The sequence below is a fragment of the Pseudopipra pipra genome, chromosome 2, assembly GCF_036250125.1.
Source record: "Pseudopipra pipra isolate bDixPip1 chromosome 2, bDixPip1.hap1, whole genome shotgun sequence".
NCBI lineage: Eukaryota > Metazoa > Chordata > Aves > Passeriformes > Pipridae > Pseudopipra > Pseudopipra pipra.
The window spans coordinates 50257562-50282447 of NC_087550.1; the positions used below are offsets into that span (position 1 = coordinate 50257562).

The 24886-nt window shown below is 40.9% G+C and overlaps 1 protein-coding gene across 1 annotated transcript in view; it reads right to left on the bottom strand.

Annotated features, from left to right (window-relative positions):
* Window positions 1-23818, bottom strand: part of STARD13 (StAR related lipid transfer domain containing 13) — a 292584-nt gene extending 268766 nt beyond the window's left edge. Inside the window, exon 1 of the mRNA XM_064645517.1 lies at window positions 23685-23818. The gene's annotated coding sequence lies outside the window, so the exon portion shown is untranslated. The remainder of the gene's footprint in view (window positions 1-23684) is intronic.
* Between the last annotated feature and the right edge of the window lie 1068 nt (window positions 23819-24886).

A 24886-nucleotide genomic window follows, 5' to 3' on the forward strand; every position in this document is an offset into this window, starting at 1 on the left:
GTTTCATGTACAGAGCGGCCTTCTGCAGAAAGATATACACTTCAATTTCAGCCCATGACCTCATATTTTACCTTTTTGCTAGGGATTCAGACCTGGTTCTGTGTTCATCCCCTTAGGTACTTGTACACTGTAATTAAATACTATCTCACCTGCTCCCTTTTCACGGCCCAACATGTTACGGTCTTAGAGCCATTTCTTTAGAAGACATATTCTCCCATCTCCTAAATTAGCCTTGTTCCCTGGACGCCTTCCAAATTTTCCTTAGGGAATGCACCAAATTACAAACCTCTTGAAAGATTTAGAGTTCCAGTGGGGCTTCACGTGGTGCAATATTTGTGGGAGACTGGCTTTAAAGGATATGGCTGGGCAGGTTAAAGTCAGTGGAAGTTCAATGTGTGGAGAGATTAGAGGATCAAGGCTTAATGGTCAGAATACAGTATGTGACTTAAAAGATGTTAGTAGGGATTCAGACAACAGTGTCTCTTCAAATCCTAAATCTAGGGCTAACTTTGATTCCTCAGTGTGCATTTTAATACCTGGTGTAAATAGCTGTGGCTGTGGGAAAGCCCACGCAGGAATTGCAGTTTGCTCCAAGTGCTGTGTAGCTGGAGAGAGACACCTGAGTGTGTACAAGATGCCACAGGGATGGAGGACAGTAAGAGTTCCTGCCCCAGAATCTGGGGTGAGTTAGCAAGGTAAGAGCTAATATGGAAGCTCCTGGATTGCCATTCTGCCCAGAACCAGGGTCAGGAGGCTGCTTAAAGTCACCAGATCCTGTCCTCCAAAGCTGCTGGCAGGTGAGACAGGGGGACTGGAGCTGGAAGGCCAGCACACCCACCTCTTTACCCCCACACTCCTCGTGCTGAACCTCCACACTGCAGAAGCACAGGAGGTTTGCTCCTCAGTCAGCTGTGAGGGGCTGGGCTGCCATCCATCCCACTGGACAGGCACTGAATTGCAGGTCTGTGCCACCAGAGCTATCGTAAAACAGTTACAGAGGATTCCTGAATGCAACTAATCTGTCACATAAATAAACCATAAGTGTAATTTGCCCTGAAAGTGAAAGAAATGTTCTGTTTGACTATGCCTGGTTCTTCGGTGATTGCAGCGAGCGCAGTGACAGTCAATGATGTACTCTGTTCTACTGAATAGTCTCTTAATAATAGCTGTGTGACAACTCATAAATGGCATTTCTCATATACAACACCTGATAATGTCAGCTTCACTACACTAATACACCCATTTCTCTAATATCTAAGTCTTTCAGATACCTGGAGAATGCTGCCTGCCTAAAAAGTAAAGCAATTTTTGTGCTATTTGTCAGAAGAAGCTTTGTTTTCCACAGAAAGTGTGATTGTCCTTTTTATGTCATAGGATGGTCCTTATCCCAGTAGGAATACAAAACATTAAATAAAAATAATAGTAGGAAAATAGATCACAGTATTTGCCCATTTATCCCATGTAACTAGGTATTTTTAAAAAGCAATACAGAAATTCTTCTAGGGAGCAGGTCAGGAATTTCTGAAAGATTATTCAAAGGCCTTTCCTATAAAAGGTGGACTCCTAGGGCTAGACAGCACATTTCCAAAACTGGGGAGTTCCATGAATTTTACATATTAAAAGCATGACTGTTCATTAAATCCTCCTGTGCATATTCTGCTGAGGACCCTTATAAAATATTTATGCTAAGGATCCCTATAAAATATGTGTCAAATCTACTATTTTGTGTTTCAATTCTGCCCCCTTTATAAAAAAGAAATATGTCCATGGATCAGCTAGTCTTGTTTAGTCTTTATCTTTCAAATATATACACAAACACCTAGAATCTCTCCTTTCTTCCATCTTTTCTTCTACTTTATGTGGGTTTTATTCTGTCTCCTTCCTTTGTGTTGTAGGTGGGATGAAGAAATACAGTGTAAGTCAATACCAGGAGAATATTTCCTTCTAGAACCCATACTGAAATGCTGTTCATTTACTTGTGGTCTGTCATACTTGGTGACCAGACAACAATGTGATTTTTAAAATGCTAAGGGAAAAAGTTCAGATAATGAAACAAAGTCCAATTAATGGGACTGATGTCAAAGGGTTAATGCCTTTGCAAAGGATTAAAATGTGCACAGTACCAGAAGTGGCCTTATTTACAAGTTTTAAACAAAGTGGAATACAACTGCTGAAACCTCCTGCATGAGTGGCAGCCTTTACTGGTTGTTTGTCTTGCAGCACAACCACAGATGACAGAATCTATAAATCTCATGTTGTGAGAAATGGACCTTGTCTGAAGGAGCTTGCAATTTAAACATGCAAAACAAGGGGCTGGAGGTAAAACAGAAAAGTCAGGCGTCAGGTATGTGATAAAGTCCACAGCTGCATAGGTCCAGATCTGTTCCTGTTTTGTTTTGTTCAAGTACTCTAAGCCTTAGGTTTTTCTCAGAACAGTAGAGAGAAATGGCAAATTAAGGCAGCCCAAATCATCATCACTGTATCTAAAAGGAGCTAAAATCTAACTAAAGAATTTTTTTCATTATTTAAATGAGTTTTAAACAGGCCTTGAAGAGGCTCTGCAAGGCTCCTAGCAAGCTGGTGGCAAACCTAGTAGTACAGTTTAGAAAGCCAGACTTGGCTACAGTCCAAGCTGCTGATGAATTGGCCTCATTGCCACCTTCTTAACTTAGTCCTTTGCTGCTCTCTCCATCTTAAATGAAGAATTAAAAAGGAAAGCACAATGCTACGTTGATGTAAAGCTTTATCCTCTGATTTTCTAAAACTACATTTTCATTTTTGTTTGTTAAAAGATTTAATGTTTAAATAATCTGTTTTAACAAACAAGAAAATGTTTTCTAGTAAAAGGTTCCTCCAGTATATGTATGATCTGCTCAAATAACCTTTTTCCCATCTTCTCTGTAACCAGAGGATTTGAATTCTAATGCAAAATGTTCATGCTAGAACCTGATCATATCCCAGAGCTACAATTTTGAGTGGCATCAGTCCATGGTATCTCATGGTATTTGCCAAAAACATGTCAGGACTCCCCTATAGTTCAAATCACCCCATAAATTCTACACTTACACAACATCGGTGACCTCATACCCAAGGCATGCCTTAATGATCAAGCAAGTGGAAACGTTCAGTAAATACATTGAATGTTTGACATTGTTATCAGTGGGTGTTCCCTGGGTCTCTTGTGAAATAATCCCAAGATTAATACAAGGCCAATAAGTGTCAGCCAAGTAAAACCCTTAGAAGTTAGTTAAGAAATTTAAATATAAAACAGTAGTTTTCCTGTGCTAAAATTCAGCAAAATATTTTTTAGAGAAGTATTGACAAAACTCCCTTGAATTTAACAGTGAGTTATTTGCATTGCTTTGACTGATTCTTTTTTAAGTCATTGCTTTCGACATTATGAAGCTGGGGAACTATACCAGTCTCTTGAGGAGTTCTGAGAAAGAAGCATTAAAAAGTCTACAAAAGCTTAGATAAAGTCCATTATAAAAATGATGCTTGATACAGACAACTATTTCAGCCTTTCAGCCTCTCTAAATTGGTCCTTAGAAATACTCCCAGTGAAAAGAATATTGATTCCCTAAAGCAGAGCACAGTGCCCCCTCTACAGTGCACAAAGGACTCAGCTACTTCTACTGATTTCCACATCAGCAGAAGGCATTGATGTGCTGTAGTAAAATAACAGAGAGGGAGAAAGGAAGAAAATTAGAAAGAAAAGCAGATTTTTTAAAATCATTTTTATTTCTCTATTCTTCACTTTACAAACTATGTTTAACTTATGCACACATGGGTGCTTTCCCACACTGGGCATCAAGTGTCGTCTAATAGCAGACTTTTGGGACAGCCTCTTAGGGAATCTGTGGAGTGCTGGCAGTGGGGGGGTCTAGCTACATGGCTTTGATGCCCTGAGCAGCACATAAAAGAAACGTTTAAAAACTTTGTGCCACAACCACCATGCTTAGCATTGCCTTTCTTTTGTAGTCTCGCAAGGAATTAGACCCTTACCCTGTAAATATTATACACTCCTGATTACGTACATGATTAGGCTGCTAAAGTGAATGGGACAAATCAAATGCTCTAAGTACATGTAGGAAGGATTGAGTTTGGAAATTTTGTGTTAATGTATCTTTTATCAATACAGAGACATAAAAGAGTCATTAAAAAAAATTAAATAGTTAAACCTATCAACAGCAACAAATGCAAAGCCTGTTTCCTGACCTGCTGGCTGGCACTTAGTCAAAGCATTGCCTGGTTGCCTTTGCACTGAAATGATTTCCATTAAATAATTCACATTCATAAACTAAAGAACATAAATGGAACACTGCAGATGACAGATTTGCGATGGCCTGAGCTGAAAGGAACTTACTGCCTAGGTCATACAGGTAGTTGTATGACCCTACAAGGTGGCTATAATCCTGTTCAAGGTGGTGGTAAAAATGATGGATTACAATCACATTTGTGTGCTATGTTACTAAGTAATGAGCTGCACTGTACTACAAGTTTTGCCTCCAGGAACATCTACTTATGTCATTCTTTTTAGTCACCTTTTTTGCAACAGAACATCATAGTTTGATAACCAACATCTTTAGTTTCAAGGGTGTAGCATTGTGCCAAATCTTTAATGTCAATTACTGTGTGTAACATGAAATATTTACAAGGAAATGGTCCACGGATTTTACACACAGAAATAAAAAAATGCAGCATGAACATCCATTAGCAGAAGTTTCCCACTTTTGCTCCTTACCTCTGAATTCAAATCCTTGTCTTGTCAATGAGCACATTCACAACTAAGCAAGTGTGAGAGGAAAAGCAGGGCAATACCCTCCCAACAGCATCTCTGTTCTCAGCTCTATCATGCCTTTTCCATGGTCTTAACTGAATCGGATGGTCTGACTTTCAACAGTGTCCAGATGCTTAAAGAAATAAAAAATCATTTAAAGGGATGCACCAAGCACCTAAACAAATTAAGGTTGTTCCATTTGCTTGTCTATTTCAGGAATGAACTTGCCAAGCTTGGTGTGAGGGAAGGCTTTAAGGACTTCCTTAGGAAAAGAGCTGATCCTGGATGAAGAAATGAATGGGCTGATATTTCCTCTTGCCCTGGATCCCATAGTACTGAAAAAGCCTTATAAGCAGCCTGACACATTTCTCTGGCATAAGGTAATGTCCTTATTCCTCCTCAAAGATAAAGCTTATTTTCATTTTAATCCCAGTTTTTTTCAACTTAGGGACTTCATGTGGGTAACACCTTATTGGAACAAATGATACCAGCCGTTTTGTGATAGAGAATGGCTCAGTAATGACTTTTAATGTGGGTAAAAGATTGTATTACAACAAACAGAAAATACATTTATCCTATTACAGCTAATGCTAAGGATAAAATCCTCTGTGTGCACACAAACCAGATGCTGACAGGCCCAGCTGCAGGCCCCATTTTACCCGTTTATCCAAGTCATGCTCAGTGAGTAATTGCATCTTGTCTTGTCTCTAATTTAATTCCATCCATTATCCGACATGGATAATTTCCAGGGATTCAGTATAGGGGCAGAAACGTCTGCAAAGAATAAAAATTTTGCAAATCTATTTTTTGGTATATGCAGCCCATGACTCTTCTGCCAGTCCTTCTTCCATCTGAGTAGGTCTGAATGTGCAGGGAAGAGGAAAATGAGAGGCATGAGCCACAGTCTGAATATCCGGTGTTTATGCATCCCACATGGCAAAACCAAGTATATAGCCTGATGTTGGTGACCACGTACTATGAACAGTGCCCATAGAATGTACCCATATATTCACCTGCGCTCTTTGCCTGTCACCATCTGTTTCTGGCCTCGAGTTAGATGGGAAATTTATTCATTCAGCTGTCACTTTTTTGTTGTGTGCCTGTATGGCAGCCAGAACAGGGGAGTCATGGCTCGGAAAGAGTGTCCTATGCCAAAAGATAGCCCAGATTAAAATGCCTCAGTGTAAAATACTGATCATTGTCTACAGGAGGTACAGCAGCCTAGCAGGATTAAATTCCCAGTTCTGGAGGGGCAGAGGCCATTTGTCTCCAGCACCCTTCTTTCTCCATTTTTGTCTTTACAAAGTCATCTGGAGACTGAAGGATGTCCTAGCAGCTTCTAAATAAATGGCCTCCATGACAGTGCCTCAAAATTCAACAGAGTGTTTTAACTGGGAAGTGTCTTCAATTGGAAGAGAACCTTAATGAGTGAAAAGTAAGATAACTCCTTGTCTCCAGCAAAAGAAGAGTAAACTGAAAAAAGCAAGGAATCCTCCTTTCCAAAGGTGTAAATCAGACTTTTAAACTCAGGGAGTTGCATACACTATCCATAAAATCAGATTAGTTCTGAAATTGAATGTTTTTTTAATTCATCAGCATTCATGGGCCTAGCTCATCATAAATCTTAATATGTAAACAATCCTAGATTTTGGCATGACCAGAGTTCACACTGACTTCCATGCAGATGTTAGACAATTCCTGATTTAATCATTAACACTGTTTTAAAGGGTATTTACAGGGTCAAAAATGTGTGTCCTGTTCCCAGTCGTCCACTAGTGTCCTCAAACCCTACAAGCTAAGTGTGGGTTTAGGGACCACTTCAGATACAAGCTTGGGTGCCAGTACAGACCCTGCTGCCCTCTCCGTAGATGGGGCAGACACAGCTCGAAATCATGCCAATGCAGTGCTGGTGCCTTAAGTCCATGCTGTGATTTGGATTCCTCGGAAGTCTCATCTGGGCATTAGGACCCTCTGTGCCAATTTCTGAATCATAGAGGGGCTCCGGTGGCATCAAGGACATCAGTCAGATGCACATCTCTGCGCCACAAGGAGGACCACACGGATACTGGGAAATGTAAGCTCTCACCAACTAGCTAATAGGTGCTCTGAGCTGCTCTCTGTAAGTTTGCAGCTCGAGTCCAGCCCCTGAGCTCATGTCAGGCACTGAAACAGAGAGCAGAGCGCATTTTTAACATGTGCTTGTTGTGACAGTTGATGTGTTTTAAGGCTGGATGCTGCGGAACTCCTTTATTTCACAGAAGGCAGCAGCATGATGGAGCATAAAAACACACCACTGACACAAAAGAAGACTGAAGTTAATTTAAAAACAAAGCTAAACATCTGCTCTAAGGACCACCCCTCTAGTGCATAAATGGGAGCACTAAAGTTTGAAACATTATGGAGTGTTTAACCAGTACTACACCAGCTGTTAGACATTTTTGGCAATAGTGTAGATATTATCTGGCAAGTTCTTGTGAGCAGCTGACAAGAATGAAGGGTGACATATAAGAAACAGAAAATGCCAGCCATATGGCATGAATATTATGCTAATGTTTCAGGTGTCAAGCAGTAGTCACTTGTGTCTAATTTGAGCGAGCAAAATTTATATGGATTTTAATGATTTCACAATGTTATACACAATTACACTTACATCTCCATATTGTTACAACAGCAATTTTGCCATTTAACAGTAATAGACACTGAACTAAATTTGTCCACTTAGGAGCAATGATGTTATCTTTATGGTTTTAATAACACATCTCCACCTCACAGGTGTAATATTTATTCCTACAAAGAGTGCTACTGCAGTCAGTGAATGTGCTTGTAATCCAGTCTGCAAGACATTGCTGGCTGATGCTGTAGCGTGAGGTTGTTTGGTAAATGCCAACAGCCCAAGAGAAGTGCAGCCAAGCTGTTTATAGGTGTGTCTCCACAAAAGTAATCAATGCTAATTTGATTCCCAAACCTCTTCGTGCTGCTGGTGTTGTATTTACTGCATGTTTCCAGGAGGAGGCCTTGTGGTAGACTGCTTGTCTGAGCTTCAGACACTGAAGGTGAACCCTGAAGGTGGCTCGGATTAGCTGGGTTTCCTGAAGGAACATGATGACAAGCTGTTTTACAGACCATATGCCACTTCAGAACTGGATTTTCTCACTGAGAAGGGGAAGTAGCAAAGCCTGGTGACATAAAATTGTGTGTCCTGCTTAGATTAGCTTCATGTCTCTGACAACAAAGGGAAAGAAAAATCAGCCTGAAGTGCTGAGATGGTCAATAGCTGTCTCACACAGACAAGGCATAAAAATGGCTGTTTGGTGAGAGTGGACTTGTTTCATGGTTCATTTTGGGCTAAGGCTGCTTCTTCATCAGTGCATAGAGCAGTGACATCTGCACTGAGGTGGTTGGGTGGTGGTTGGACTACGAAGACCAGCACCGCTTCTGTGTCCATTTTACAGAAGGAATAAAAAAAGAAATAATAATAATAATAAAAAAGAAGCATGGAGATGAATTAAACAGCAGCAAAGGTCTTACTAGTGATGAGGAACTGGGCATTGGTGAACCGCTTTGCTAGGAGAATGGCCTTGATGCAGAGACTGCTTACAGTGATGTTACTTGCATCCATGCAAAATAATTAAGTGGTAAAAAATCTCCTTTTGAACACATTTGTAGGGAAAGTTTCCACTCCTTGTGGCATTCATTATATGGTGACTGTATCATGGAGATATAATCAATATAGGCTGAACTGTGTTATGAAGAAAGAAGTCAGGCAGACACAGAGGAAATTGTGGAACATGCCTGGGAAAGATGTAGATGGGCTAGTAAGTCTAGACCTTCCCTGGCTCCAAGAGGAAAAGAGGAATTCTTACATCTTGCAAACACTTCTTGATGTATTTGTGATGCAGCTCTTTGCTGTGCTCTCAAGATACTCTGAAGATTGAGTAGATAGAAAATGTCTGCCTGATGCCACCTGCCACAGTTGACGTGTATTAAGCTGAAGGTGGATATACTGGCTGGAGCAAGCACTTTCTGTCATGACAGCTCCAAAAGGTAGCTCAGAGGTTGCAAGACAGGCTGAGTATCTGCCTGGAGTTAAAAGCTGTGCCGTTCTCTGGAGAGCTCCTCATTACAAAAGCTTGCTGAAGGGCAGGTTGCCCCCCATGTGGCTTTGACAGTGGCCTTGCTGGTGTGATAACATTTCCATTGTCTTTAGATGCAACTCACATTTCCCAGGTTCTTTGGGAGCAGCATCTTCTGCTGATTCTAACAGGTCTTGGAATCTAGCCAGCATCAGAATCTCCTGTAAGCTCTCACTGGCTACTAGAGCCCCTTAATCTACTACCCACTTGCCACCCTAATATCATCTCATTGTGTCTGCCTACTCTTGACTGCTGTACGGGTGCTGCTATCATCAGAGTTAGCAGCTCTCAGTGTTTTTATTTCCCTGTTTTTCTGAAGGGCATAACCAAGCTTCTTCATAAGCACAGTCTGGCTTTTTTTCTCTTTGAAAATTTTCAGACCAAGTCTGCATCTCAGTTTTCTTCTCTTCTAAGTTTTGCACTTAGGAGAGTTACCTCTACAACATTTTCAAAGCAATATTCTATGTATAATTCATATAAACACAGGACTAATGCTAGTCCACACACCCAGCTTTTGGGTTAAGCCCCAAGAACTGCATTTTTATATGTTGAGAACAGCTCTGGTCATAATGCCAAGTGCAATAACAATTAGAAAAGGAGGAAAACTATTACTCTCCAATTATCCCCTAAGTACTGCAAAGGCAAAGCAAGGGCAATGTTTAGGCATAGCCATAAGTGGGATCTAAGCCTTGTAAGTGGAAGTAGCATGCAGCTGTCCCACAGTATGGCTCTGTGCTTTCTGTTAATTATGCTGTCAGTCTTGTACCAAAGATATCCTAGATCCGTATATAAGATAACAATCATTTTAAGTTACCTGTTTTGTTTTGCTCTGATGAGGAATGAAGCCATCTGGTCTCAGTTTGGAGGTGATAACCAACAACTCTGCAGGTAGGGACAACCGTCAACTCAGTGATGAAGACACCACCCTCTTCTCCCAGGTAACAAGTGACAGGATGAGGGCAAATGGCCTCAAGTTGCACCAGGGAAGGTGTAGATTAGATATTAGGAAAAAATGTTCACCGGAAGGGTGGTCAAATACTGGAATAGGCTGCCCAGGGAAGTGGTGGAATCATCATCCCTGGAAGTGTTCAAAAAACTTTGATTTTTTGATGGGGGTGTGGCACTTGGGGATGTGGTTTAGTGGTGAACACAGTAGCTGGGTTAATAGCTGGAATTAATGATCTTAGAGGTCTTTTCCTGAATGATTTTATGATGCTATGAAAACAATGGAAAGTTGATCATTTCAGAAGTGCAGCAGCAGCAGTGATCTGCATGAGAGCCAGTGCTGCTGCATCTACTGGGGGATGCAGAGATATGTCTCCTGGACAGAGGCACTGTGAAGCAGGAATGTGCCAGCCCCTTCACAGCCCCTGGAGAGAAGGATGTGGGGAGGAATGGTGGATGGCAGAACTTGCTGTGGCTGGACATGGGCAGGCAGCAGTCAGGGGACAGGAAAGCTGGGCTTCTTGCCCTGGCACTTGTCCTCAGGTTGCAGTGAGTATTGCATTTCACATCTCTGTGTTTCTGTTCATCCTCCCACCTTTTGTTTGTGATCTTTTCAGAGCTGGACTGTCTCCTAATACATGTTTATACAGTGACTAGCACAGTGAGGCCCTGATCTTGCTTGAGGCCTCTAGACATGACTGTAATACAAATGATAAATCATCATCATAAAACAGGATTGCACAGATCCATAACTCCTATCATAACTCAGAGATGAAGTGTCAGCAGCTCATAGACATGTGGCAAGGTCAGGGAGACCATGAAGGGCCAGAAGAAGTGAATCCTCACAGAAAAGATGAGATGCTGAGTGGCTTTGAAATATTTTTTAATATCTGTCAGTGTTCTATCTGTGTCAGTTCACAGCTGATTTCCTTAATTGATGTCACCTCCTGACAGCAGCGATGTAGCCAGGAAAAGAATTGAGCCATGTATCACAGTGAAGGCAATGGCAGTCACCAAGGTGCAGCCTGCACGAAAATGTGCACATGCAGTTGGTGGATGCTTCCCACCCCTGGCTTTTGTGCTGCAGTCCTCAGGCTGTGCTGAGGCTGGCAACCATGCTTCAGCAAAAGCATTTCTTTGTCCTTTTACTGATGCCTAGATGCCCTTACTTGTGTGTCTTCTCTTTTCCCCCTCTGTTCCATGGAGAAAAGCTGTATGGGTATCTCATCAGGGGATTTCAGCAGGTCAGGAGATTCCCTCCACCTGTGAGTCAGTTCAGACATACACAAGGCATCACCGGCCAGGGAACTGCTTCCCCAGCAGGCACACCCAGGCAGCCTCTGGACACGTGGCTAAATTCCCCAATAGACCCATCCATTGCTCAAATCGGCACGAGTCAACAACATGCTTTGCAAAAGCTGTCATCACACTCTAGGGTTACACATTTTTTCAGTGTCCCCTAACCTGTAGAGGCAAGGAGCTTGGGATACCTAGAGCATAACAGGAAAGAGTTCAGTGCAGGAATGTGAGGAGCTGATGGTACAAAACTCAGCAGTTCTATTCATTTAGAGCAAGTCAAAGAAGCATAGAAATATCTTTAAACCATCATATCTGGCAACAAGCCATTCTGTGTTTTCAGCCAAAGTGTGATGCTTTGAGGAAATGTGACTTTAGTGAGCTGAATATCAAATGAAAAAGAAGCAGAGGGGAGGGTCAATCTGTATTTACGGAAAAATATTTTATTCTTGATGAACTGAAGGATTTATGCTATTCTTCCCTGTAGCTTCATAACTTCCAGGCAACAATTCTGAGTCTCTACCTTATTCTTGAGATTCGAACTTTCAGAATATTTTTAAATGTTTCAAAAGAAATGTAGTCTTTAAAGCTTTCCCTGCTGTAGGATACTGAAGGCTACCCCGTCTGTCACATTTGTTTAATAGCTTACAAAACAGGGAAAACCATCTTGTTCCCAGTTATGACTGCATTGTAAAGAGCTTCTCTAGTGACTCCTGTTTGCCAGATGACATAGTTTGTAGAGAGACAATTACAATAAGAAGGATTTTTTTTCAGAATTCATATTTTTAAAATTTTACATTTGATATTGAGTACTCTAAATGAAAGCAGGTTCATTATTCAATAGTATTGCCAAAATCATGCACGCTATTGCAAGAAAGAAACCAAGCCCAGGTTCAGGTCCTGGTGTATCAGCAACACCAGAATAACTTCTCTCACTCCATCTTTGTGGAGTAAATTTCCATATTTAGGATGAGAATTGGGCCATATAGCCTTGGCAGAGCTGACAGAGTAAATCAGAAGAACACAGAGAATTAAAACAATGGAGCAGGAAGGAGAAAAGTGGGAAGGGCTGAGAAGTGACATCAAATAACGGAGATGTGAAACAGATGTGCTTTAACCTGGGCAAGGATGTGTTTTGGGTTAAATGAAACAGGCAACAGCACAAGAGGCAGTTTTCCCTGGAGAGCTACCCAGAAGTAAAATGCTTTAAAGAATTTAAATTCAGAGAATATGCCATAGTCAGTATGATAACGCATGCATTAGGCACTGAGACAGCCCAGCACAGAAAAGGATCCAGAGCAAGAAAAGGAGAAAAAATGTTCAAGAAACTGGAAGGCCAGATAAAAAGCACAAGTTTTGACAATGTGCAGGAATGAGATTTAGGAAACCTGGACACCACCTGAAAGTAAAAGACACATTGGTCTTCCTAAACAAAGCAACTAAAATAACTTGGACTGTACTTCAGTATGATGTGAATGGGCTACTGACATGTTTAACATTAGATGAGGTGCTGCTAAAACACTGCTTGCACATTCTCGTCCTTCATTTTACTCCTGGGATAATGCAACAGCCCCTGAAACATCACCACAAGGATCCCTTCTCTAGGCTGCTGGTGCTTGAATCTTGCTCTATGAATGTCACATCCTGGCAATGTTAGGCCAGCACCCCATCCTCATTGCAATATTCAGACACTCTCTGAACTACCTTATTTAAATCCATACAAAACACAGCTCTTTGTGTCCTGGTTTCAGAAGACAAAATTGTCATCCTTTCTTATCCTCCCCATGGACATGTGATCCTCCCTGTAATGTCCTCCCTTCTGAGCTCGTAATTTCTATCAGGTCTTACAGCTACAAGACTGACTATTCCTCATCTTGCCCAGTTGATAGCAGCAGATTCAACTTCCAGATTAATATCTGCCTCTCTTGCTTTTCTTCCCCTCATATTTAAAGTTAACCTAGTAAACTTTAAATGTAGTGGTTTTGGTATAGTTAAAAACTTTAAATATAGTTAAATTTTAACTTTTAACATAGCTAACATAGTAACAATCTTCAAAATAGTATCTTCAAAATCTCTCCTCGAAACCTACTTCTCTTGTCATGCTTATCTGACTGTGATTAGGTGAATGTGGAATTTTGTTCCTATTTCTTTATACTTTCAATTCTTCTATTTCTACTTATTGTTTTTTTGTTGCTATAATATCTCCCCAGCCCTCAAGTAAGTTTGGAGCAAGGAGGGACTTGGAAGCCATCTGTCTGTCTGTGCAGTCACTGTACCACAAAGAAAAGTCCTCATACTATAGAAAGCCTTCACTATGGGCAGGACTAGGGATTATTTGCTCCTATTACCATCATCTCCAGGAAGACTAGGAGACATCTGTTGAATCTGTGTAATACCCCTGACTTCTATTTGCCCTTTGTCTTTCCAGCTGTAGAGACCCACCCTGATCTCTCATTAACAACATTAAAATAAAGACACTTTTGTTTTCCCACCTCCAAGCAGCTGCAGAACCTTCCCTGATCAGCTGTAAGCCAAGTCTCTTGTCTCTGGAGTCCTAATGCTTGAGAAACCCACTAAGTGATCTTAGTTTGCAATCTGTGAAAAGCAGTGTTTTCCCTCGTGCTCCATGCCTTTCAGATAGCTTAATCTGGGATCAGCAATGGGGGGAGATGATACAGGCTGAAGTCATGGCAAAGGAATGCAAAGGAGAGAATGGCAGTGGCAGAGGAACAAACTAGATACTAGGTAATTTCATTCCTCAGCTGTATAAATCGATATTTTAAATGAAGAAAGACTTGCATGAGTTGCCCTCCCTGTTCCGGATCCCAGTGTTCCTCTTTCTTTAGTGCACTAGCGGGCTTGGACTCCTCAGAAGGCTTTTCTTGGCTGTCTCAACTCTACAAGTCGTTGACACTGACAGCCCTAAAGCTGTTGGACGAGTATGTAGTTGGCAAAGGGTGGCCTCCTTAACTAACTTGGCCACAGGTACCTTGTGTGCAGAAGAGAGGTCAGATTTACTAATGGGTGCAGCACTCCAGGAGAACCCAGCATATGGTTGCTAATATTTTTGCATGCTTTCTAAGCCCTGCCAAACTTCAGGAGACTTTCCTGCTATCACTCTGTCTCCTGGAGAAAAGACATGGAGCTATTCAGAGCATGGATAATAATGTTCCCCCAAAACACAGAAAGATTGCTTGAGGCTGCCTCCAGCAGGCAAACGCATGGAAAAAGGGGCAGAGAGACTGGGAGTCAATTGCTGCCATTTACACCAGAGCTGCATCCCCAGTGGCAGGTGTGGCCTGGCCTTATTTCCATCATTTTCTTGGCAGTTTGGAGTCTTATCATCAGATAGGATTGCTGGTCAGATCAAGGATGGCTGCTGCAGCTCTGGAAGCACAGCGCCAGGAGTTCCTCATCTCTGCTCCTGCTGAGACTGGGGCATAGTCCCCATCAGCTGACGCACACACAAGGACACGACCTTAAAATCACAAGTTTTAAAACATTATTGAGGAATGCAGGTTGCTGACAGAGACTTTGAGGTAATCTAAATCTTAGGTGAAGATGAAAACTCTGTGAAGCTAGCTTCAAAAAAAGATTTGGTTTGGCAATATCTTTTACCCAGTGATTGATTAAAAGAAGAGATTCAGTGACTAATTTCTACAGGGCCTGAAATATAAGAGTTGTTAAACACACAACCCAACAGCTGCAGAATCTGGCAGACATTGTTCTCCCTAAGCATTTGGTAATAGAGTCTTTCAGATGATTAAATAGCTAATAAAGTCAGAGTTTTTGCTAAGTAGATGGATACCAGCAATATTGCAGAGGTAATTATAGATTTCCATCAAAAAATTCTTGACTCAAAGTATTTATTCTCAGACTGAAGCTAATATGCAGGTCTCAGTTAAGGAGAAAATATTTTAGCCACTATTTAAAAGGTTTCCAATTTGCTCTACTGTAGTGGCTTTCAATTACAACCAATTTCAAGGTGTAAGTTTTCAGACTGAGTATTCCTTTTTTCAAGGTAAATCCTCACCAGCTGTCACATAAAACTAGTTCTTCCATTACTCATGTTCTTACGCTTTTTTGGCGGAAGGGGGATCTGCATCTTTGGGTTGTTTATTTCCTTTGCTTCTTCTCAGGCATTAGACAGTTGTGATATCTGTGCCTCTGTAAAGTTACAAAGTGGTAAGAAAATGTCAGAGGAACAGAAAACAGTGTTAGGGATGCTTGCAAAAAACACCCACAGAAGACTCTCTCATGCACAGAATTATTCAGCAAATATTATTTGCCTCTTTTTTGCTATTTCAGCCTGTCTTTTGGTTTTTTTCCACTGGTCTTCTAGATCCTTTACTCATTCTCTGTGAGGGCCATTAGAAAACCAGAGTATTTTCTTAAATTTTGCATAAGCAGCTACACTAGCTAATTTGCAGGCTGCAAAAAACAAAACAAACAACCAAACCTCTTTACATAAGTAACTTATCCCATGCAACAAAGCTTGTAGTCACACTGAAGCTACTTTTTCTCTACCTACAATTGTTTTTGCTTGGTTTATAAAAATGCAATACGTGCTCATTTCCATTTAGTTGAGCCAACTCACATCATACAATAATGCCCACATCTACTTGGCTTTGCATTTCTTAACGTCACCTCCTATGCCTGCTTTACTAACCCCACAGCCTATCTCCACACTCTTTTCCTCTTTGAGACCCTGTCTTGAGGACTCATTCCTGTAAAAACATTGTAAAAACTGTGAGAAGTTAGGGGGTGATGGCTCAACTGTAGAACAATAAAAGATATTTTAAATATATATAATGAAAAGTTGTTATTGCATTTCTCTCCTACCATCTGGGTAGCACGCACGGTCAGAGAGGGTTGTTGCACCATGGATGCAAGCGTGGAGTGCATTACAACTTACTGAAAGCTGTAGAGTTTACAGCACACCTGTGCAGGTACCTGAGTGTGCAGTATCCAACAGGTTTTGGAGGCTATTCCAATGCACATTAAACTACATGCTCTTCTGCATCTAAATAAGGTTGCCAGGTAGATTGAGAGTTAAGTCTGAGCCTGAAATTTTTATCAAAATCTCAATTTTTATGACAGAGTTCAAAGAGGATTTTTGTTGTTGTTGTTGTTGTTTTTAATTTGGTTGGGTTTTTGTTTGGTTTTTTGGGGGGCTTTTTGGTTTTTTTTTGGTTTTTTTTTTGTTTGTTTGATTTGGTTTTTGGGGTTGTTTTGTTTGATTCTTGTTTGGTTTTTTGGTTTGGCTTTGTTTGGAGTTTTTTATCTTTTTTTTTTTTTTTTAATTACCAACCATGGAAAGACATGCTAGATGCTAAATATTTGCTTAAGTTTTCAAGGCACTTTCACATCATGCTGTGGTTGGAGCTAGGGTTTTGGTTTATTCCTATTTCTAGTGAAATTTGAGTCTAATAAGACTTTTTTAACCTCTATTTATTGCACTGTCCATCAGCTAGCGAGATCTTCTATTTCTATTGTCAGTGGCAGTAAGAAATTGGTGACAAAAATTACTATTGTGGCTGTAATTTATAAACAGCTAGATGCAGAAGAAATGCAATTTAAATTTCATTGTGAGCAATATTCAGTTCTAGAGCTCTCTAATGTACAATTCATAGCTGCTTAAATTGTAGTCATTACTCTCATTCTGCAATACTGTTTGTCATGATAAAGGGAAATTACTTTTCTGTCAATTACTTCTGCAAGATTAGTTAATTTACACTTGCAAAGCGTATGGAGCAGCATCTCAGTTCCATGGAGATGTTTCTCAGAAGCATTTGGCAATTTAAAGCTTGGGGGAAAAGTCAACTTCAAAATGTAAAAAAGGGGCAGTGCATAAATCCCAAGGCCGCCCTTAGCCCAGTGAAGAAGTAGCAGTGAAGAGTAGATAAATCACTTACAGGCTGTCAACTTCACTGCAGCAGAACATTGTACTGAGGACCCCTGGAAGAGGCAAACTCATCTTTGTTTTAGTACTGGGCAGCTAATCTGGCAAGATTTGATATCACTGCCCCTGACTTCATGGAAGCTGTGCATACAAATAATCTATGTAAAACATCCAACCCTTTGGTATCTTCTCCTGCTAATATCTGTGTGTTTGTTTAATCCATGTTGGGATGGAGATAGCAGGAGCCAAGAATGTGAGAAGGAATGTTATTTTTACTTACTTGCTTGGAAATTCTGTGTGAGTTTTAGCATGCTTGACTTGGATACAAGGCATCACAGCTCCTGATCCTTGCACCATAATTTAAAGTGTTGAAGTCTGATGCCTGAATTCCTTGGAGGGGTGAAGGAGTAACCGAGTGCAGCTGTGCCAGAGAGGCAATGCAGTGCTTTTCCACCATGACTAAGAAGCCACTTCAGGAAGGTTTCCCCTTCTCTTTCCTTCATGTGTCTCCACATGTAGATGTGGCACTTAGGGATGTAGTTTAGTGGTGTATTTGTCAGCGCTCGGTTACTGGTTGGACTCAATGACCTCAGAGGCTGCCTTTTCCAAATATTCCACTGATTCTATGAATGAGTGCTGGAGCATCCCCCGGGATCACTCTCACTAAAATCAGTGGTGTTCTGGGAGGAAGCAACAGCTATGTCTTCTACAGCCTGTATAATGTTGTCAAGGGTGAGGGCATTGGCTGTGGACCTGGCAGGACATGGTAATGTTGCTTCCCAGTCTGCAGGGATTCACACCCACATATTCCCAACAGAGAGAGCAAATCTTATCTTCCCTCCATGAAAATAGTGTAAAAGCCTTTGGGAAATGCAGAGTTCATGTGAGGCCTCAGGTTTAGCATGAAGAGTGGGCATGGTTATATCCTACCTCTGCCTTGCAGCCAGGCAGGGTTGCTTAAACCACCTTGAAGTTGAGGTCACAGGTATTTTTTTGCAAGTAGAGCAGAACAAGTGGAGCATAGGCACATCATGTAGCTGTATTGCCACGGACTATGTGCAGCTGGCAGAGCACAGCTTAACCTCTAGGTATTACTGCAATTAATATTATGAAATAGCAGCAGCACAGGCACCCTTGACACTGATGCTTGTGTTTAGGCATGTCAGACTGTGCTCCTGACACTATATTGGCATCACAGCTCTCATGGAGTTTTGCAATGTTTTGAACTTCTACCAAATTCCAGCAAACACAGTCACAGTCCTTCTTCCCAATACTGCTCTCTTGAGACAACAAGGGGCACAGCATCCTCATCTTTCCTCCCCCCAACCTGAGCTGCCGGTTACTGTTGCCGTACTTCGGTGTAGAATGTTTCAAAGGCAGAAATTACATAGGAGGGAGTTCTCTGAAGAGTTTACAAATTGTTTGAGGGCACCTTAATTGCACGTTATTTCTGTTCCCATTAGGTTTAGTGGATTTGCAACCCCGCTCAGCCCAAAACTAGACTCTGCTCCAGCCACCTATAAAAAACCTGCAGAAAGTGTTAAAAAATCATGAATGTTTATGTTGCCTTTATTTTCCATTTCTGTTGTCTGGATTTTCTTTTGAGATGCATTTTCTTGGCTTACATCAGGACTACAATCCTACCGTGCAAAGGATAAATCCACATTTGTTTCCATGAATTATTATTAGCTGGACCTAAATTTTGCAGGTTAATAAAGATAGGTGTAAGGACATGAAAGGAAGTGTAAAGATATAAAGGTGTAAATATATGTATCAGGATATAAAGATATGGATTGGAATTTTTAAAGTTTCAGCTTGAGGCAATGGCAGACAATGACCAAAACTATTTTCAGACTTTTTTTTCTTTGACCAAACTCTAAAATATTAGAGTCAGTCCCACTGGTTTGCCCAAAACTAGTCTTTAAATGCTCACTGTTTAAAATATACTTAATTCATCCATTTCTGTCACTACAATAACAGATCATAGAAAGGCAGAGAGAAACCATACCAGTTGCTGGTTCTGTATGACATGTAAATTGTTGAAAAACATAGGTTTTTTTATGTTGTCTAGATATGCCACTCACACTACTATAATTTCAGGACATAATGCAGTGGCATTAAAAAAGCTGGGGTTTGAATGTTGAAAAATCCAGTTGTGGTTGTAAAGGTTTTGGGATCAACTGCATTTGTGATCCCTCTAATTTTTCTAGATAGAGTTTGTGGTCTGGGTTGCTCAGCAGTGCACCTTCCTCCTGCCTTACACATTCCTCTTACATGCATAATCACAAATGATGCATCTACCTTTGACACATGGATTCACCTTTTTTCTTCTGAGAACCCACAACCAGCAATTTAACTAAGGTAATTTAATTTGCCTTCAAAACCATGCGTTAAGCATTAATTAAACTAACTTAATTTGTCTTCAAAACAGAGTATTATTCATTCATCCTAAGGCACGAAACACATAGCACAAAGGGTAAAAAACATCAGAGGTACATGACTCTTACTCATACCCTCATCTTTCTCCTTGACAGCTTTTGTCCTTTCTCATTTTCAGCTTCAAGAAGCACTCGTGTAGTATTCGCACCAGTGTTTTTTCAGTGCTTTCCTTTGCCCTGTAACTCCCTTCCTTTCACACACTCCTTCTGGACAGCTTCTCTCAGGTGACTCAAAGGCCCCAATTTCACAAAGCTTTTATAAGATTATAGTGTGATATTTCTCAGTCCTGAAAAAACAGATATATTAGTAGTGTTGCAACCAATGTGTTATCTTTTAGGTCCACAAACCTCCTTGAATTTGTGGACTCTTTTGTATGTCCTCAACTTCTTTTCACTTGCTTGATCATTTTCATAATGCTTATTGACTAACTGCACAACAAATATCCTCATCTCACAAAGGTATATGCGGAAGCAGAATATTAATTTTAAAAATAAAAATATCAGGCACGTTTTTCTATTTTCCTAGTGGAACTACATGTTCCAAAATAGTAACCTGTGATACATACCTGTTATCAGCAATAGAATGCTACAGAATACTAAAAATACTTATAAAAGTTAAGATTTTATAAAATTTTGAAGTTTTTATAAAATATTTTAATTTTTTTTTAAAAATGTTTGTAATTAGGCTGCATACATCATATGAATATTTGGTAAGGTAAGCCTTGTGCCTATACAGAATTTAGTAAGTTATTTTTGATTAATAGAGTACTGTTGCTGAGAATGTGCCCACAAAGCACAAAAATATCTGAGTAATGATAAAAACACTGCAAAAGAAACAATTTTAGCTACAGTTCATCTGAGCCTTAGTTTCATCTAATCCTCACTTCAGTGTTAGATATGAGCACGCTTCATTCTAGAGACTTGTGAAACACCAAAGAAGAACAAGCACCCCCCTGCCTGTTGTCTTTTTTGGTGGTTTTTTTCCTGGAGATACTGAGTGTTTAGAGACTTCTGGGTCCCTGGAAAGCCTCACAACAGGTAGCACTTGTAATGAACTCCTTAAAACCTGAACATGCCATGTTTTTGTTTCCCCTTCGGAGTAACTAGGAAACCAGCCTCACCTCAAACCCTACAGAGAGTCCTCCCCTCAAGATCCTTTTGTAGCTTTGGCATTTCCAACTAGCAGACATGAATTGCTACTGGTAAAAATATCACAGAATTCAGCCCTTTAGCTGCTGCAAGAAAAGTATAAACTAGATATTTCTGACCAGCAGTATCAGTAAGAGCTGACTCTTCCATCTGAAACACGGCCAGTTTCTGCCTTTGAGATGAATTTCAGGACAGAGCCTGCAGATAGCCCCACAAAAACTGTCCTCTCTTTAGAGCAGGAGCTCTGGACTGTTGTAGCATGCAGAACAGGGAAATCAAAATGGTCGTGAGGAAGCCCCACCTATAACACAAAATAATCCCATTAGTCTCTCTCTGACAAAGACCTGGGAGTTATTTTGCTGAGTTGGTGGCCATGGGAACAGTGTGGTTATCATCACAAAACAGAGGCGGAAACCAGAACTTTCTCTAGGAATGGGGAAGCAACTTCTAGGAGTATCACTAAGGGCAGCATTTTCACAGCAAGAAGCCAAGCTTCCTAAAACAATTTCACCAGTAAAAACCACCACAAATGTAAAAGTTATCAAGGAAAACCTCAAATCTTTCTGAGCAGGAGGAAAGAAAATAAGAGTAACACATGCATTTTATTGCTTGAGATATATGTCAAAGGGTTTGATGACGTATGAAGGTAAGTAGATGGATTTAGCAGTTTTCTGCAAAACCTTGCATAGGCTGAAGAAACAAAGCTGAAGTTGGTGAAATACAGAAATACAGGTAAGATTGCTCTTTTAAACTTTTCTTTTGGAAGAAGCTGCAGGTGAAAGCAGAACTGAGAGCTGACAGGACAATTCTTCTGCTAGTAACATGCACAACTGCAGTAACTCTTTGTTTACATCCTTACCCAGCCTGCAGGGGTGGCAGCTGCATGTATTGAACCACATTCCAGTTCCAGTCACACTGGAATAACTCCAGGGTCATGCCATTGACTTCAATAAAGTTATTCTTTATTCATGCTTGCCTAACTGAGAATCTGGCCCATTCTATCTAGGTAGCAATATCTAACAGAGAAAATACTGCCAAATTAAGGGAACAAGAAGAACCAGACTATATCACACGAAGAGGAAACATTTCACATTATAAGGATTATAGAAGCTCCTTAGTTTAAGGACTTTATCAACATTTAAAGGACGGTTCACTGAAAAGCATTTCTGTACATGCATAGTTTTTTTTTAAGCCCCATTTGCCATTTTAGAAAATGGAAATAAAATTGATTTTAACATTATTGAAATAAAAATACTGTGATTTGTTCAACACAGCGCACTAATTCATTGTATATCTATGAGGAGCAGTCTGGATTAAGACATCTTCCACTTAGGATTTCCTCTACATCAATCAAGAAGACCTCTCTGGCTGAAATATGTTGAGTTTCGTGATTTTCTCTGTGGGAGAATTTTTCTGTTGGTGCCAAATTCAGCTTTGTGAAAAACACTGCGCTTTGCTCTGTTGGGCAAACCCAGGGTGTCCCTGTTGTAGTCACCAACAAAAGACAAAGAAAAGGAATGAAGATAAGGGAAATTTATCATTACTGTATTATTTCCAATAAATTCAGATTCATTCAGGCCATGGCTTGATGATACAGTAAGTCTGACTGCAGAGATCCCAGTGCTGTATCACAAAAATCTGCAGCCAATGATGTAAGAGTAGCAAAACCTATAGATTTACTTCAGCAGTTAATTTGTTAAAGAAATATTGACATTTACCTCTTAGCAGGCAGTGGACTGAATTGCCTGACCGCCGCTTGTACAAAGTTGGTATTGTCCCATGTTATGTGCTCTGACTAATGCAGCAGAAATGCACTTGTATGCCCACACCTCATCTGGATGCTGTTTGTGTTGCTGCATGATCTGGAGGTGCTCAGATGGAGAATAAGTGGTGGTGGATCCACCAGGGATGAGGTTTCTGCCATACCTAATTAGCAATAACATGCCACTTATTAACACTTTTCACATAACCTTTGGATTTCACCTGGATCCAACAGAATATAAATGTATAAACTCATGCAACACACTTGTGAAGAAACCGAAACGTGAAGTTGCCTGCTTACTAAGGAAAATATGTGGGAAATTGGGAAGGGTGCTGGATTGTTTCTAGTACATAGAGAGAGTTTAAAACAGATTTTTATTTTTTTTTTTAGAGCTCGTATCTCAGCTTTTGCTAACCTCAAAATAAATCAAGAAAAGTTGCAACATATAGCACTTTTCACTCAAGATTGTATATAAAACAATGCCATGAGATGACAGAAGTAATTTTAGACCATCCTGGACAGTTCCCATAAGGAAAATATCATAAACCTGAAGTTGCAAACTGCCTGCCTGTCAGGTTTGGCCTTCTAATCTGGGTATCAACACCTAGAGTTCTCCCACAGAAATCCATTTCATTATTCCCATGCAAGACAGAGCAAGTTATTAATGTTTCGGCTACAGGAACGATCCTCCTGTGCACTTGTAAGTGTTATTTCTGTAAATCTGCATCATAGTGGATAATATTGTCTTAAACAAATTTCCCACAATCATCATTAATTGGCCAGCTTTCTAACACCTGGTACCAACAGATTTTTCATGCAGTGAGCACAGTGCCACACAATGGTAACAGCAGGTTTTTACCTAATCCCTCTCCATACACAAGCAAACATCAAATGTGCCTGTGACAAAGGCACACAGACCAGCCTGACATTTGCTGATAACTCCCAGGAGATTCTCCCTCAGCTCTTCTGCTCAAACACATTTTCCAGTGGAAAAGATGATTTGAAATAATTTCCAGCTAGACTAATTACATTCACTGAAAAGAGCATCCCCCTCCTCCTCAGTATACATTTATTAGTCTAGCCAAAAATGCAGCTAAGACTTCGTGAAGTTTTCCAAAGCAATAATTATTTAATCTTAGGAGAATTTGCAACAGCTTGCTCGATAATAATAAGTTATGCAGATATATGTACTTCATGCAAAGTTGCACACACACACAGACACAGAGTAGAAAAAGAAAAAAAAGTAGGCGTTTAAAACTGCTGCTTAAATTCCACTCACAATTTTGAAGTCTAAGCATAAAACTTCTTGTTTTGCATCTGTAGCTCCAAGCTGTCTGGAAAGATAATGCAGTCCATCAGATATCCTGGTTTTGTTTTCTTGCATAAAAATATCATCTGTCACAGGCACAGGAGCTGACTTCAAGGACCAGCCCCTTCTGCGAAGCACACCAATCGGGAGATTCTGGGAGCACATGTGGAATGCTGCTCGCCTGTGCGCAGGTCACGGCCACGGGCAGCATCTGCTCTGTGGGACACGGCTGCCAGATGAACTCGGGTGTCAACGAAATACGGGGCTGGGGGTGCCCCGGCCCCCTGTGGATGCCCGGCCCCAGCCCAGCCGCTGCAGGTGAAGCGGAGGACTGGTAGGAAGTGCGACCTTGGCTGCAGGAGTGAAGGCAGAGCCTTTCACAGAGCACATCAGTGCCACTGGTCCTGCTACACCACCCATAGGGACATCAGAGCCTGAGGCCAAGAACTCTGCCTTGATCCTTTGGGCATTGTTCTTTACTGTTTTAATAACAATACTTTCATTTACCATTATATTAAATGCTTCTTCACTTTTTCTATTAATGGGGTTAGAATAACCCCACTTACAGCTTTTTATTCCAAACTTCATCCCCAGAAAACCATGCCTGTGGAAAAGTCCTGAGTGTTGTCAGTCCCTTGTAACAGTGAGGCTCGCAGTGCTCCTAACCCCGTGGGTCATCCTCACCTGGTTTTTTCTCCCTTTCCTGATGCCACAGGGCTGACTGCCAGCAGGCTCCCTGCTCCTCCTGCCTCTGCCACAGCTGCCCAGCTCTGTTGTGCAAGCTCCCCAAGTGCGACTTTGCTCTGTAGATGTCAGTCAGAGAGGTCATTTTCTTCTTGCATCTGTTTAACGTGGTGACATTTAAATGCAAACTGCTTAGAAATCATATTTAGGGACATACACCCACAGCTTCCCCTATCACTGTGTGCTCAGACCTCTCACAGAACCACGAGTGAGAAAAATATGTCCATTAATGAGGGTTGGAAGTGCAGCAGGAACGCTGCAAAAAACTCAGACTGTACATAGGTGAGTGTGAGGAGCTGACATCTGTAGATCTGTTTTCACTCCCGGAAGCATACGTGCAAGTCATAACATGCTGGGAAGGGAAACCAGTAAACACACCAGTGCAAAAGCCATGCCTTTTCCAGTTGAAGTAAGATACCGAAAGGCCT